Genomic DNA, 14,658 nt, shown 5'->3' on the forward strand with positions numbered 1-14,658 from the left:
GAGGCATTAATTCTTTCTAAATATTGGTCAATTCTTGATGTAAGATGTGAGGTTCACAGTTGTATTCCAGTATTCAAGATAAGATTCCTGATTATTCAATTAGGAAAAGTAAAATCCAAAATGTTAGCAAAACAAAGTGCAATATTAAGTGTTTGCTTTATAGATTATATTCTATGGCTGTTTGTAATTTCTCCCTTTTTTTTTTTATTTGGTGCTGAATATGTCCTTGTAGGCTCTGTTTTAAGAAAACTATGTGGGAAATGATTTAATTTTTCCTATTGCTCTTCCTTGTGGAAAATAAAGTGTTTTTTTTCCTTTTTTGTATAATTGTTGGAAGAATTATTTGAATCCCAGTATTAATATCTCATCAAAATACTACAAGTAAACAAGTCATTCAGAATAATGGTTTTAAATTTATTACTAAAGAAAATTACTGAAGTATTGAAGGAAGTTTTAGTTGTACTTATTATTTTACTTAGTAATTCCTAAAGTTATGGGAAATTTTTTGACTTGTAAGGGTATATAAATCTAAGACTTAAAACACGAACTGATTTAACTGGGCAATTTGACATACCAATTTCTCAGCACTATCATGAGTCTAGGTTGCAAAATGTCAAGATGGCATACTTTTTTCTCTCTTCTTTTTTTGCTTCTCAACACTGGTGTTCTGCAGTTGGAAAAACCTCCAATTCGGAAAACACTTGCATATTGTTAGGTTGAAAGACAACTTTTAACAAAAGATTATCTAACCAGGTGCACTGGCTCATGCCTTTAATCCTACCTACTCAGGAGGCTAAGATCTGACAACTGAGGTTCAAAGCAGCATGGGCAGAAAACTGGAAGTGACACTATGGCTCAAGGGGTAGGGTGGTAGCCCTGAGTTGAAGAGCTCAGGGACAGTGCCCGGCTCTGAGTTCAAATCCTACAACTAAAAAAATCCAAAACAAACAAGTTTTACAGTGATCATTTGAAATTCTCTATTCTCTTTCAATCAGCTTTAGAAAATTGAGTATGCATATGTGATTGTCCAGTACTTTATGGGCCTTAACCAGGATTCGCTAATAACTTCTTCCGGAATGTATATTAACATATAATGTACACTGCAGAGAAACATGGCACATGTTTTATCTACCTAGTTAGTTTTAGGGAAGTGCTGTGAACCTTGTTCACCAAGTGATACAAGGCTAATATAAGGAATAGAGGTGACAGGATAAAGGAATTAGGGGATAGGAAAGAAACATCTCTTGATTGGATTAACTAGATAGGGCACTGAAAAAACCATGGAAGATGATAATCCTCATGGGCAAAGTAGAAAAGAAACTCTTCAAGATCTGTTTTCACTAATGATGTGGGAGTCTGTATGTCAATATAAGGACTGACTTCACTATCAACACTGGCGATCAGAAGACTATTGGGTTAGCTATTGATCAAACATGCTAAGCAAGCACTACCTCTGAACTAAACTGTTGGCATGCTTTTATTCCCATATAGGATCATACTGTATAGATCAGGCTGATCTTACAACTGACAATCCTGCCTTAGCCTCTCCAGTGCTGAGATTCCACGTGTTTGTCACCAATCTTGGTTTTCCAATCTGTTTTTCTTTATATGTTTGTGTGCTGGTTCTGGGGCTTGAACTAGGATCTCGCTGCTATCCCTGAACATTTTTGCTCAAAGCTAGCACTCTACCACTTGAACTATCCCTCCATTTAGCTTTCTGAAGGTTAAAAGGAGATACATGTCTCACAGACTTATGTGTGAGTCGTGGGTGACTTCAAATGTTGATTCTCAGATCTCAGCAGACTGAATAGCTAGGATTGCAGGCATGAGTCATCAGCGCTCAGTATGCAATACTTTCAGCCTTTCTACTCATGTCTTCTAGACAAACCAAACTAATCTTATCAGATTAGCTTCAAAAATAGTTATATACTAATATATTCCAGGGATGAAATAAATGGAACATATCTGAATCTAGGAATCCAAATAATGGCCTGGAGACATACCCTTTATCTTCCATCTTTTAAAATTATCTTCTTTATATAGACTTTATAATCTCACATTGACTTATGTTTTCCTGTCAGATGGACTAGGAAAATAAAGTTTTTATACTGTACGTTACACACACACACACACAGTTTCACTGTGTAGCCTAATATGGCCTTGAACTCAGAATCCTTCTGCATCAGTCTCTCAAATGCGTCCTCAGTTTTCCAAGTGCTAGGATTTCAGGTGTGTGCTGTCGTGCCCAGTTAATGAGAGATACTGACTAGCTGATACCTGAGTCATGAATCATACAACATGTAACAGACTGGGCAATAGAAAAACTCGATTTACAAAAAGAGATCAATATATGGTTGCTATTTCAAAAGATACTGAAACCAGCAACAGCAATATCCCTTTGAATTCATCTGAAAAGGAATATATGGGCTAAAGGTGTGTCTCAAGGGGTAAAATACCAGTCTAGTGGCACTGAATTCAAGGCCATTTGCCCAGAGTTTTCCCAATACTGCAAAAGTACCTCAAAAGAAAAACAGAAAGTGAGACTTAGTTGAAGGTACTAGGTCTTGGGCACCATCTTGTCCTCGCCAATGTATCCTCCCCTCTTCCCCCTCTGTTTCTCTCTTCTCCCTCCCTCCCTCCTTCGCTGCAGTGAATTGGTATAACCACAGACTGGAACTGCAAATCAAAATAAATCATTCCTCTTGTATGTTGTTTTTTTCAAGGACTATGTCACACTGATAGGATGCAACATGGAGGGGTAACTTCAAATCCAAGACAATTCATGGTTTAAAATCGAAAGGTATTCCAGCCTGGGAATGGGCCCAGTGTCACTGTCTTTGACTGATGGTCAGCATGCAGTTAAACATAAAAGGGAGGAAAAAAGACCATTTTCACATATGCCAACTTAGACAAATGATATCAAGACAATATGCAAAGCAAAAAACAATAAAGCTGCTTTCAAGCTGTGGATAAGAAGTGCCTCCAAACAAAGGCATATGGGTTCAGGGTTTGGTTTCTAGCAAGTAGTATTGTTAGGGAGAAGTTCAAAAACTTTAGGATGGGGGGTGACCTAGATGGAGGAAATTGATCATGGGAACTAGTGTTTGGAGGTATTTTGTCCCTCTCCCTTTCCTGTCTCTCCATTTTCTGCTTCCTGCACACATGGGTGAAGCTCCTCATCACAGACTTCTTTCTCCATAAAGTTCTGCCCATGAGTATGGAGACAAAGCAACCGTGAGCTGAACCTTCTCTTTCCTCCTTAGGTGCTTTTTGGTCAAGTATACTTAGATTTTCAATTGTAAATTCAACTACTGCCTTATGTCTATGGGCTAGCTGGCTGAATTTTGCAAAGCCCTAGATTCAATCAGTCCCTACCATGACAGAAAAAATAAAATGAAGTTGTCTTGGTCTCATAAATATAACAACGATGCCCAACTAATGAGTCAGATTTTTATCCTGTGTTTATTTTAAAAGATACGAATTTTTTCCAAAGGGGAAAATTGTCCCTGATTCTTATTAAATGTGGAAAATATGTTCTTTCTATCCTATGTAATCTCTGTCAAATGAATTAGCTTAAATTACAGATATATAAATTGTTAGACTAAGCTACCTTTTTATAATTTTATATTTTTCCTTTCTAAACATATTCAAGGAAACCTTCTTTTATTATTTATTTACTTGTTTATTTACTTATTTTTTTCTGGCCCTGGGCACTGTGTCCCTGAGCTCTTCAGCTCAAGGCTACTCCCCTACCCCTTGAGCCACAAGGGCCACTTCCAGTTTTCTAGTGTTTAATTGGAGATAAGAGTCTCTGGGTCTTTAGTGCCTGGGACTGGCTTTGAACTGCAGTCCTCAGATCTCAGCCTCCTGAGTAGCTAGGATTACAGGCTTGAGCCACCACACAGGGCTGAAGGAAACCCTCATTTTCACCTTCTATTACAAGGCACATGATTATATTTTAGATAGCTTCACAACTCAGAATCCCAATATTGGTAATCAAAAGGATTTAGGATTTGGAGGCATGGCTCAATTGATAGAGCACTAGCCCATGAGCAGAAGGTACCAAGTACAAGTCCCAGATTCAGACCAAAAAGAAGAAAAAGAAGTCTATGTTAGCAAAATACAAAGGGAGCTAAGATAAACCATACACCTTACAAGCTTATTAGTGTTCTGGCACCCAATGAAAGAATGCCTCCAGCTGGGCTTGAAGCTTGGCACTTGCTTAGTATGCATGAGGCCCTGGGTTCCATCTCCAGTGCCACAAGAAAACAAGACTTTCTCTAATTAAAGCATATATGGATCCAAAGAGAACAAAGGCACAAGAGCTTTCATTTTCCTCTTGTTTATTCATTTGAAATTTACAAAGATAGGTGGGGGGGAGAGGTTTCCTCTCTTTCCTTAATTTTTCTTCCCACTGGTAGAGTCAAGTCTAGGAAATCTTTATGAGGAAATCCCCTCTAGTATTCCTTCAGGGGAGCAGGGCTGGTGAGCTCTGGTGTTGTCAGTGGACTGATCAAGAAAACCCCAGTGAATTCCTGCATTTTACCATCCCTGTGTTAGACTCCGAGTGCTGCTGAAGGGAAGAGTCACAAGCCCGTTGGTTTAAAACAGTAGAAGTTGATTCTCAGAGATCTGAAGTCCAGAGGAAAGATATCAGATATGGTCAGGAGTAGGGAGAAAGCCTTCTTTGCATCCTCTAGTATTGGTTGGAAGCTGGCTACTATTCCTTGACTTACAGGCCCTTCATTCCAATCTCTGCCTCACTGTCTGTTTTATCTGTTTCTTCCGATGGCAACCTGCTCTCTGTGTCTTCTTTCCTGAGGATATCAGTCCTAAGGGATTAAAGGCCCACCCTAATCCAGTATGACTTCATATTGGAAAATGATGACTGGAGCAACTTTGCCTCCATTCTGGGATGTGTTAGAGCTTCAACATGTTAACATGGTAATAGTAACATGCCCTATAAGGAAAAGTTACCTATTTCCTGCTAATAAAGTTTGAAGAGTAGATTCCTCACTCTTCTTCAACTATAAAATCAATACATTTCAAAGGAAACTCATATCACTCTTTCCACTTGCTTTAAACAAAACAAAACAAAAAACAGTGTCTCAAATGAGGACCAAGAAACCCAAGTTCTGAACTTCAAAAAAAATGGCACAAAGTAATCTCAGCATTTGGGAGACTGAGGCATAAGAACCGTAAGTTCAAGATCAGTCTGAGTTACATAGCAAGATCCTACATCAAAACAAGCAAAACTGGGCTGGGAGTGTGGCCTAGTACCACATACACAGAAAAAGCCAGACATGGTGCCATGACTTAAGTGGCAAAGCGCAAGCTTTGAGCAAAAAGTATCCAAGGATAGTGCCCAGGCCCTGAGTTCAAGTCCCAGGATTAGAAAAAAAAACAACAACAAAAACTCCAAAACAAACAAACAAACAAAGCAAGCAAATCAGACTGGGTTGATTGGCTCCTGATTGTAATCCTAGTTACTCAGAAGACTGATGTCAGCAGGATCACAGTTCCAAGCCATCTTAGGCAAAAGGTTGGGAACACCTCATCTCAACCAATAGCTGGGCTATGTAGGAATGCCTGTCATCCTAACTGCATGTGAGGTTGAGCTCCAGAAGACTGATGTTTCATGCCAGCCAATGCAAGAAACAGTTTGTAAGACCCCATCTGTTCTCCAGGGATGGGCACCTGTCATTTTAGTTACAGCAGGAAGCATGAACTAGGAGAATCACAGTTGGGGCCCAAATCTGGGCAAAAATTGAGACCCCCACCCCACTACTACAAAAAAGGACTGAGAATGTGGCTCAGCATTAGAGCATATGCCTAGCAAGCTCTAGACCCTGTGGATCACCTAAAGAGACAGACAGAAAGAGAGACAAAATAAGAAAGAGACAGAGGCACAGACAGAGGCAGAGTTTTAACCTATATACATTAAGTGGCTTAATGAACTTGAAAAGACCATTTGAATTCTCTGAGACTAAATTTCACATCTATGTATTTATAAATACACAAGAAAATATGTGCACACACACAGATATGTCTTTTGAGACCTTCTGGTAATACCTTTCCATGTAGAGTGGTTAATAAATTCTTGCTCCTATACCACATGAGTCACACCTCCAACCTGCTTTTTTGGGGGGAGGGGGGTGGTTAAGTGGAGATGGAGATTTGAAGACTTTTTTTTGAAAACCTTTATCCTTCAGGTTTGTCTCCTGAGTAGTTAGAATAAGTGTGACTACTAGAGCCCAGCATTAATACGTATTTTTCGGGCCATTATATGGATATTGGAAGGTTCCTTTGGAAAAGAAAGATTGAATATGTATCTGTTCTCCTTAGTATTGTGTACTTACATTATAGACTTCAAGTTAGTATAAACATTAGGTTCTTTCAAGATGAAATAGGGAGTCTGGGATACTTCCATTTGGGATAATGCTACTTAAGTACAAGGTAGGAAAGGTACAGAGAAACAGCATAACGTCTCTGCTACCAATCTGCCTTTATTTCACAGTGAGAATTCCTTCCAAAATACTCTTGGCTCAGTTCTAATGGAATATAACATAATAGAATTTTGTTACCTTAGGGTATTATCTGCACCATTCCCATTCCCTTTGACAGTTAGCTTTCTTGATTCAATAAAGGAGTAGAAAATTGCTTCAATTTAAGGAAAATCTATTAACTCATTCAGTTCTCCAAGGTACTATTCTTTAGCACACTGAAGGGCTAGCTTACAAAAATAGCATCATAGAAATCAAAATGCTCTGATCAGGTGGTAGATGGAGTGCGTATTCCTAGATTAGGGAAAAGATTGAATGCCTCTCTTCCTTGATTACCTTATTTCTAAACTCATGTAGAGTAATTTGTAGAGAGATTTCGTATACACTTATTTTTGTTTGACCTATTATATAAATACTATTCTCTCAAGTTCCTAAAGTATTCAGTCTCTTTATGTACTTTATACTTGCAACAACTTTCAAAGACTGGCATCAGCTCTACATTTTTTAAATGGGAAAACCATGTTCAAGAAAGATTGATGTGGGACTGGTGGCCTATGCCTGTAATCCCACCTGAGATGAAAGGATTAAGGTTCAAATCCAGCTAAAATAGACAAATCTGAGAATCTTTGATCTCCAATTAACTAGCCACGAAGGAATAGCTCAAGTGGTATAGCACTAACCCTGAGCAAAATCACTAAGCAAGATTGCAAGGTCCTGAATTCAAGCCCAAGTATCAGAAAAAGGAAGAAAGGTTGAGAAACATCCCCAAAGCACATACTCATCAAAACAAAGTCACTCTCATCCATAATTGTCTGAATCTGAAATTTTTGTGATTTTTTTTTACTCTAACAGTATATGTTATTGGTCTTTTTGTTGTTATTATAAAGGTGATGCACAGGAGGTTGCAGTTATGTAAGAGAAAAATGCCACTATACTGGAAATTTATTTCAAGATCATGGACCTAGAAGCCCCAGGTCTCTTCTGTATAGGCTATCTACACACTGCATTGTAAAAGTATACATTTTCTAGTTCCTTTGCTGCAAATTCCATCACTGTTCAAAACATCTTTTCAGGGAATTACTATTAAGGAAAAAAAAAAGACTACATTTCTTTTTGGACAATGTCATTACTTCCTTAAAACATAACTCTGTGTGTGTGTGTGTGTGTGTGTGTGTGTGTGTGTGTGTGTGTGTGTGTGTATGTGTGTGTGTGCCAGTCCTAGGGCTTAAACTCAGGGCCTTAACACTGTCCCTGAGCTTTCTTGTTCCAGGTTAGCTCTTGACTACTGGAGCAACAGCTCTACTTTTGACTTTTTGGTAGTTAATTAGACATAAGAGTCTTACAGACTTTCTCTCCAGGCTGGTTTTGAACTTTGATCCTCAGACTACAGACTCGTGGGAAGGTAGGATTACAGGTGTGAGCCACCAATGCCTGACTTATTAGTTGACTTTTTATCTGACGTTGGTTTATCTTCAGAAGTGCAAAAATTCATGGGTCTCTACTAAGCACACCACAAGAACAAGACACTAGAATGATAAATATTGAGAGTGAGTGAACACATGAAGTTGGACAATCTGAGATTGAAGGTTTTATTGTGAATTGCCCTGAGTTCCTAAGGAAGGCCCAAGTGGACATGGGAAATGTGAAGGCAGACCACCTAATATTGTCTTTCCAGAAGTAATGAAAGGCTGGCTGGTGTCAGCAGCAGCTGCTGGTACCGAGAGAGAAAGGTCAGTGAGACCTGGCTTGCCAAGGAGAGGAGAGGCCAAGGTAAGCCCAAGAGAGGGACCTGAGTCCAAGAAGAAAACTAGGTCACAGCACAGTGCTCGCTGGGCTCCTTGCCCGCTGGGAATGCCTTAGTGAATACACCTGGACAGCCTGACAGTCAGATGACACCTCTAAAAGCCGAACTAATTAACCCCTTCTTGAGATGGGACAATCACTCCAGCTCCTCATTTCTTCAAGTGTGTGAAAATTTAATGATGCTCAAAAAAGTCAGTTAAATGGAAGAGCTAGCTTTGCTTTGAAACAGCCCTGATGTACACTTGAAACTTCTAATATTCATTCATCCAATAGTGAAATAGACCACAACAAACCTTTACTCTAAAGAACACTAATTGTGTGTGTGTGTGTGTGTGTGTGTGTGTGTGTGTGTGTGTGTGTACATGGAAAAAAATCAGGACTCCAGTCCATTTTTATGTATTCAGCAGTCCTATTACACTACTCTGTTGCTAGGCCTTTCAGCATGAGTGTGAGAGCTGCTTAGCTCTTTTCTTTAACATATATCTCACTTCATGCTTTTTCATAAAGGTAATTCATTTCCTCTTCTTCAATTATCAACCCTCCGATGATTGAAATGTACATTGTTTTCCCCAGCCCAACTTTTCTCATCTCTTCTATTTTTTTTCACATTTTTTAAATTGTAATTAGTAAAAGGGTTACATGATATTTGCCAGATAGAAGGTGCATTAATTCACATACATTGATACCCTTTCACATGTCTTGGTACCCATTACCCTCCCCCACTCATCTCTTCTCTTATTCTCAACAATACTGTAGATAGATACTTTAGTTGATCTATTCTCTGGTTTTTTTAAACCCTTATTTCTAAAATGAAGTTCTCGTTTTTCACACATAGCTAACCACAGCCCTACATCTGCCTCTGCTAATTCTACCCCAACTCCCACCATGCATGATCCCAGCAGTACAGATGGACTGCTTGAGTGACAGTGTATATTCAGGCACTGACTTAGGACTAAATTAGTCCCCCTCCTCACTTCATATGTTGATGCCTTTCTCAGACATTTTGGTACCTGAAGATGGAGTCTTTGTGAAGTGACATTGGTTAAACTGATCACAAAGATGAAAATCTAATCCAATAAGATTCTAGACCTACAGAAAGAGCAAGAGGGGTAAATAAATCTCTCTTCATTCTGCCCTGTGGAAGTAACTGTTTACAAACCAGAGGAGACCTTGTGGGGAAACTGGATCTTGATCTAGGACTTCCCATGACCCAGAACTGCAAGAAAGGAATTTTTTATTCTTGAAACTACCTGGTCTATGCCATTGTGCTGTGGCATTCCTAGCAGATTAAGACACTGAGTGACATTAACTTTACTAATAATGCTTTTCTTCTTCTTCTTCTTCTTCTTCTTCTTCTTCTTCTTCTTCTTCTTCTTCTTCTTCTTCTTCTTCTTCTTCTTCTTCTCCTCCTTCTTTTTCTTCTTCTTCCTCTTCCTCTTCCTCTTCCCCTTCTTCTTCTTCCTCCTCCTCCTTGTCGTCGTCGTCTTCTATCCTTCTCCTTCTCCCCCTCCCCCTCCCCCTCTTCTTCCTCCTCCTCCTCCTCCTCCTCCTCCTCCTCCTCCTCCTCCTCCTCCTCCTCCTCCTCCTCCTCTCCCTCTCCTCCTCCTCCTTCTTCTTCTTCTTCTTCTTCTTCTTCTTCTTCTTCTTCTTCTTCTTCTTCTTCTTCTTCTTCTTCTTCTTCTGTCCTGGGGTTGAATTCAAGGCCTGAGCACTGTCCTTGGACTTTCTCAAGGCTAGAGAGCCACAGCACCACTTCCGGCTTTTTTCTATGTATGTGGTATGGAGGAATCAAACCAGGTCTTTGTGCATGCTAGGCAAGTACTCTACCACTAGGCCAAACTCTTGGCCCACTTTTCTTATTTTTTATGTTTCAGACTTATGAAAAAGAAAAATCTACCTTACAAAAAGGTTGTTTTTCTCCATGTGGAAGAATATCTGCAAAGATCATCATGATTGGCCAAGCACGGTGATACATGCCAATATTTCCATGTATTAGGGGAGTCAAGAAGATTGTGAGTTGAGGCCAGCCAAGAAATAGTGAGACCCAATATTAAAAAAAAAAAAAAGTAAAATAGAGTTTGAGTGGTTGGGTCCTTTCTTAGCAAGCATAAAGCTGAGGGTTTGATCCCTGGACTGCCACACATACAAACACACACACACACACACACACACACACACACACTCACAGAGTTAATGAAAAATATTTCTGATTGTGTAAGTAAGGAAGGTGACTCTGCCCACCTTTTGTACTTTTCCTCCATGATAATCATCTTCCTTCTCCCACAACTTACAGTGACCGGTTATGCATGAGATAATAAAAAGCCCTGGTCACAATGAATCATTCAAAACAGGCAAGTGACCAACATTGTCCAAAGGCAAAGAAGAAGAATATTTTAGGATTTCTAGGAAATTTTCTCACATCAAAGGGGTTATCAGGACAGATATTCTTTTTCTGCAAGTGGACCCACTCCAATGACTGTGAACTGTGACAGAAGCAAAGCTAAAACTGAAGTTGACTAGTTGGGTTTGAATGTGCCCTCTGGATTTCCCACAGTAGAAATAAAATCCCCACATGGGTAGTTAATGGTATTTGGAGGTTGAGTACTTTGGAGCTAATAAGGTGCAATGACTGGATTCTTTGATGCATTGACTCCTTTTACAGATTACTGTGTGGGTTCTTGAGGAAGAGGCTTCCGTAAAGGAGCAAGCTGACTCTGGCCCAGCACACTGCCTCTTCATATGATTGATGGTCTTCACGAGGTACATGAACCCAAAACTCATCACCAGTTACTGAACGTAGGTGCCAGCACCATGTTCCTGGACTTTCTGTCCTCTAGAATCACCAACTAAATATAGTCTATCCTCGTCACCCTTTATTGATACTAACATTTGAAACTCAAGACTATATGTGCTAGGTAAATAGTTCTACTTTTGAGCTACACTTACAGCGGTTTTTGTTCTCTTTCTTTCTTTTCTTTCTTTCCTTCCTCTCTCTCTCTCTCTCTCTCTCTCTCTCTCTCTCTCTCCTCTCTCTCTCTCTCTTCTCTTTCTTCTTTCTCTTCTTCTTTCTTTCTTCTTTCTTTCTTTCTTTCTTTCTTTCTTTCTTTCTTTCTTTCTTTCTTCTTTCTTTCTTTCTTTCTTTCTTTCTTTCTTTCTTTACTTTTGGTCCATAGTGGGGCTTGGACTCTGGGTCTGGGGGTTAACACTGAGCTCTTCAGCTCAAGGATACCACCCTATCCCTTGAGCCACAGTACCACTTCCGGTTTTCTAGTGGTTAATTGGAGATAAGACTCTCAAGGTCTTTATTGCCAGGTCTGGCTTTGAACCATGATTCTAGATTTTAGCCTCCTGAGTAGCTAGGATTATAGGTGTGAGCCACCACTCCTGGCTTTCTTTTCTTTTTCTTTTTTTTTAACCCTCTTTTGTTATTTTTGTTGTTTTTCAGATAGGGTCTCTTTTCTTGCCCAAGGACATAGCTGAGGTTTGAACTGCCTAGTTTAGAGATCCCATCATAGATAGGATTTCAAGTAGTCCACTACGTCCAGCTTAGTAGATGATTATAGTATCATCAACTCTGTCTCCAACACAGGATGACAGGCCCTCGCCACTATCCCTACTTATTGATTAAGAAGAGGGTCATATTTATATGCTCAGCCATCTTCTTAAATTCAGATTCTCTGGATGTGACCTTTGATTATAAGTAAGAGCCCCAGTACCTGGCTTAAAATCTGTTCTTTACCCAGATTTCAGTATTCAGTAATAGCTACAGAGAATGAACTACAGTCTGAAATCCGAACAGGGCTGAGAAACTTGAAAGGTCAGTAGAGCTGGAGCCCAGACCTGATGAATTCTGAAACAGCACCTCCCCTTTCAGTTTTCAGCACTGTGACCTAGTAAATTTCCTTCCTCACCTAAAGCCAGTGAGTCTAGGATTATGTACAGCCAGAAACATCCCTGTAGAAGGGAAGGCTAAGCCTATTACATGAAGAAGCTCACTACGGAAAATCCAGCCCTTCTCCAATGCCCCTCAGATGCCCGCAACATGTTTTTGTTATAGTTGAAATAATTTACTTTAGCTAAACTCTTGCTGATTTAGGGGTCATACATTCATTTCATTTTTTAAAAAAATTTTTATTTGTGTTCCGGGAGTTTGGCCTAGTGGATGAGTGCTTGCCTAGCATGCACGAAGACTCGGGTTCGATTCCTCGGTACCACATACATAGAAAAAAGCCAGAAGTGGTGCTGAGGCTCAAGTGGTAGAGCTCTAGCCTTGAGAAAGTCCAAGGACAGTGCTCAGGCCTTGAGCTCAAACCCAGGACTGGCAAAAAAAAAAATTATGTGTTTGGAATCAGGTTTTGAGTGGCAAAGTCCAGAGACCCTAACGACTGAAGACTGAGAGGGCTCAGGAAGGCTGAGGCACAGTAGTGTGGTCCACTGTGTTCTCTGCTTTCACTAAAAATGAAAAAAAGGAGTGGGGGGAGGAGAAAAGAAAACAGATCAATGTGTGGAGGTGAAAATCTAAAACTAGGATGATCTAGCCCACTGCTTCAGTGACCAGGTGGGGTCTGTGTGCAGTGAGGAATGGACAGGGCACAGGATCTGGGCTTAATCCAAAGTCCAGAGGCCACTCAGATCCACTGGTAGGTGCCTTCTAGAAACATCAACTCTGTGGTGTCAGAATTCCTAAGCATTCTTTAAGAGAAGCTCTGTACCTGCAAGAGTTAGGAGATGAACCAAAGTTATCTTATTCTTTACAACAATGCAAACCTTGAAAAAGAAGTTAATAAGCCATGTTCTGAGTTGTCCTTAGAGAAATCACTTGCCTGAGTACTCTCCTTTCTCCTCTATTTCTCTCCCCTTCCCTCCTCTCCTCTCTCCCTCTCTTCATTTCTCTTTCTTGGTTCTCTTTCATAAGATAGGGTTTCACTGTGAAGTTCACACTGGCCTGGAACTAGCTGCATAGTCCAGAATGGCTTCAAACTCTTTCCTCCCCTTCCTTCTCCTCCCCAGATAGGGTATGAAGTTCAAGCTAGCTTGGAATTAGCTATGTTAGTCCAAGATGGACTCACAGTCTCTTCATCCTCTGTTGTTTTGTTTTGTTTCGTTTTCCTTCTGGTTGAACTTGGGGCCTAGGCTCTGTCACTGAGCTCTTTTGCTCAAGGCTAGCATTCTACAGTTTGGAGCTGCAGCTCCACTTCTGTTTCCAAGTGGTTAATTGGAAATAAGAGTCTTATGGTAAATTTTCTGTCCATGCTAGCTTGGAATCATGATCCTTAGATCTCCGCCTTCTGCTTAGGTAGGATTAAATGTGTGACCCAGTGGCACCTGGTGTAGTCTCCTCTCCAGTGCTGGGATTACAAGCAGCACTGCCATACTCAGTTCTGAGCATCACATTCCACTTCTTGTTGCACTAAGGCTCTGGTCTTGTTCAAATGCACACCATATATATATATATATATAGTCATGGGGCTTGAACTCTGGCCTGGGCACTGCCCCTGCCTGAGATCTTCAGCTCAAGGCTACTGCCCTACCCTTGAGCCATAGCTCCACTTCCCATTTTCTAGTGATTAGTTGGAGATAAGAGTCTCACAGGCTTTGTATTGCCCTGGCCTGGCTTTGAACCTTGATCCTCAGGCTTCAGCCTCTTGAGTAGCTGGGATTACAAGCATTCACATACACAATGGTGGTCCCATGAGATTGTGTTGGAGCTGAAAACATTCCCAGTGCCTGGTGACATCATAGCAGGATGCATTACTCATGTGTTTGTACTGTTTTGTATAAACACACCTACTGCACAATCTTACAAAAGTACAGTGCATGCATTTATTATAGTACAGAATACTTCATTATGATAATAAATGGCAAGTGATGACTTATGTATCTACCAGACCATAGTGTTGGTTTACAGTACTTATTAAAATGGCTGGAAACAGTATTGCACATTGTGTCTACATCAGCCTCATGTCTAGAGCTTACCACACCTCTGGGTTGCACTGTTCTCTCTGGTGGTTGATTTGGTGTCAGGTTTTTTGCCTCAACATGGCCCCAGGAGCCCCACTGACCAAATCATCTATGTACATGTATGACCTGCTTTAGGTGTGTAAAGAGTTCCCTCCCAGGTTTGTTAGAATGCCTGCCACCATGTGCTGATAACACATTGCTAAGGACACATTGTCTAGAACATATCCCAATCCATAAGTGACACATGGCTGTGTCCAACTTGTGTCATATTGTCACTTATACATGCTTTTTTGTAATTATTACCTTTGATTCCATGAGGATGGATTAATTTCTAACTGAAATGTCAATATCCTAATTATTCTGACAAACAATTTAACGAGAGACATCACAG

This window comes from Megascapheus bottae, chromosome 4, assembly GCF_031878675.1.
Source record: "Megascapheus bottae isolate mThoBot1 chromosome 4, mThoBot2.hap1, whole genome shotgun sequence".
NCBI lineage: Eukaryota > Metazoa > Chordata > Mammalia > Rodentia > Geomyidae > Megascapheus > Megascapheus bottae.